The 2,846-nt window shown below is 41.5% G+C and overlaps 1 protein-coding gene across 2 annotated transcripts in view; it reads left to right on the forward strand.

Moving 5' to 3' along the window:
• Positions 1-1,997, forward strand: part of ldlrap1a (low density lipoprotein receptor adaptor protein 1a) — a 39,776-nt gene extending 37,779 nt beyond the window's left edge. For both annotated transcript variants that reach the window (XM_046327267.1, XM_046327266.1), the window contains one exon: positions 1-1,997. This exon is cut by the window's left edge and continues 201 nt beyond it. The gene's annotated coding sequence lies outside the window, so the exon portion shown is untranslated.
• Positions 1,998-2,846: the final 849 nt, after the last annotated feature.

Consider the following 2,846-nt stretch of genomic DNA (forward strand, 5'->3'; position numbering starts at 1 on the left):
CTTTTGAGTCTTTGGCCCAATCCCAAATCAACCGCTAGGCCCTATGCTGGAACTATACTATATTGTGTGCACCTGTCAAGTCCTCTCAGATCTCCACCAGGACACAGGGTCTAGGGGTCGGTCGATTTGGGATTGGGCCATAGAAGAGTTGCCTTTGGTTCCATTCCAAACCGATCCCTTGCCTCTGTCCTTGTTCTTTAGTTGACTCCCTCCCCCTTATAGATCTGAAAGGACTGAATAGGGTCAGAGCTTTGGTTGAGATTCTATCATATTGTAGATATTACATGGGGTCGCCAGGAAGAGTCTATGGGTAGACGCTAGGGATTATGGGTAGACGCTAGGGATTATGGGTAGACGCTAGGGATTATGGGTAGGGGATTTAGGGTAGACGCTAGGGATTATGGGTAGACGCTAGGGATTATAGGTAGACGCTAGGGATTATGGGTAGACGCTAGGGATTATGGGTAGACGCTAGGGATTATGGGTAGACGCTAGGGATTATGGGTAGACGCTAGGGATTATGGGTAGATGCTAGGGATTATGGGTAGACGCTAGGGATTATAGGTAGGGGATTACGGGTAGACGCTAGGGATTATGGGTAGACGCTAGGGATTATGGGTAGACGCTAGGGATTATAGGTAGACGCTAGGGATTATGGGTAGACGCTAGGGATTATGGGTAGACGCTAGGGATTATAGGTAGGGGATTACGGGTAGACGCTAGGGATTATGGGTAGACGCTAGGGATTATGGGTAGACGCTAGGGATTATAGGTAGACGCTAGGGATTATGGGTAGACGCTAGGGATTATGGGTAGACGCTAGGGATTATGGGTAGACGCTAGGGATTATAGGTAGGGGATTACGGGTAGACGCTAGGGATTATGGGTAGACGCTAGGGATTATGGGTAGACGCTAGGGATTTGATTTGGTACCCTATATATTTTTATAAACTGGGTGCTTCAAGCCCTGAATGCTGATTGGCTGAAAGCCGTGGTATATCAGACCATATACCACGGGTTTAACAAAACATGTATTTTTACTGCTCTAATTATGTTGGTAACCAGTTTTTTAATAGCAATAAGGCACCTCAGGGGTTTTGTGATATATGGCCAATATACCACGGCTAAGGGCTGTATACAGGCACTCCAAATTGCGTCGCGTACATAAGAACAGCCCTTCGCCGTGGTATATTGGCCATATATTTCCCCCCCCCCCCTTGGCCTTATTGCTCAAATATACCGCTCTGTTTGTTAGCCTACATTGTTTGGTTTACTTTGTTCTTTCATTTACTGTAGTAGTAGATAGTAGTACTATTTGGACTCTAATCAGTATTATTTTTTCTATGTGTGTGTATCTTGCGTTGGTTATAAACATGCATCATGAGATGTGTGATTGTCAGATGTATATTTAAGCCATAAGGCCAGAGGAGGTGTGGTATATGCCCAATATAACACGTCTAAGGGCTGTTCTTAGGCACGATGTGACGCGGAGTGCCTGGACACAGCCGTGGTATAGAGTCTGATATACCACGGCTGTCAGCCAATCAGCGTTCAGAGCTCGAGCCACACAGTTTTGAGATTTGGAGTTAAACCAGTCTTCATCTGTCACAGTAAATATTTTTATATATAAGATATATATATAGTATTGAACATAAATACTCTCTGTACCATAAAGACCAAGCAAGACAATACATTTAGGTACTCCTTACGTTCTGTGGTTATATTGGGCATGCATTCTTTTACATACTAGAGTCTGGTTCAGTTATGAAACAGGAGAAAGCACTTCTGAAAAAGAGGTACTCCCTGAATTTCTTTCCAACTTGTTCGAAAACTATTTCTTCTGTTTTGTGCCTGCCTACTTAACGTGACCCAGGAAAGTGATGTACTGTAGTAAATTCCTTTCTGACCTTATGTCCAATGGACCAATGCCCCATGTAATACTGTGCACCAGCTGAACTTTAAATCAATAAAAAAATGTTTTATGTTTATGAAATTAACCAGTTGTTTGGTCTTATTCTAGTAGGAAAATGATGTTTTCTGTTTCATATCACAAAACTGACAGAGGATTAATTCATTAATGACATTGTTGTAAATCCCCCAGGGTTTTTTTCAGAAATCCTCGTTGGGAATATTCCCGGAATATCCTGCTTGTTCAGGGAATCCTCCACATCAGGATTTCTGGGAGGAAGAAAAAACTTGAATAGTTACCGGAACGTTGTAAGTCTAGTCGCTGCTAATGCTATATCATTACACATACAGTTTAAACCTAGTCGCTGCTAATGCTATATCATTACACATACAGTTTAAACCTAGTCTCTGCTAATGCTATATCATTACACATATGGTTTAAACCTAGTCTCTGCTAATGCTATATCATTACACATACAGTTTAAACCTAGTCGCTGCTAATGCTATATCATTACACATACAGTTTAAACCTAGTCGCTGCTAATGCTATATCATTACACATACAGTTTAAACCTAGTCGCTGCTAATGCTATATCATTATACATACAGTTTAAACCTAGTCGCTGCTAATGCTATATCATTACACATACAGTTGAAGTCAGAAGTTTACATACACTTAGGTTGGAGTCATTTAAAACTAGTTTTTTCAACCACTCCACAAATGTCTTGTTGTTAACAAACTATAGTTTTGACAAGTAAAAAAAGGTACCTGAAGGTACCACATTCATCTGTACAAACAGTAGTACACAAGTATAAACACCATGTGACCACGCAGCTGACATACCGCTCAGGAAGGAGACACGTCTCCTAGAGATTAACTTACTTTGTTGAGAAAAGTGCAAATCAATGCCAGAACAACAGCAAAGCACCTTGTGAAG

The sequence above is a fragment of the Oncorhynchus gorbuscha genome, linkage group LG24 (genome assembly GCF_021184085.1).
Source record: "Oncorhynchus gorbuscha isolate QuinsamMale2020 ecotype Even-year linkage group LG24, OgorEven_v1.0, whole genome shotgun sequence".
Taxonomy (NCBI): domain Eukaryota; kingdom Metazoa; phylum Chordata; class Actinopteri; order Salmoniformes; family Salmonidae; genus Oncorhynchus; species Oncorhynchus gorbuscha.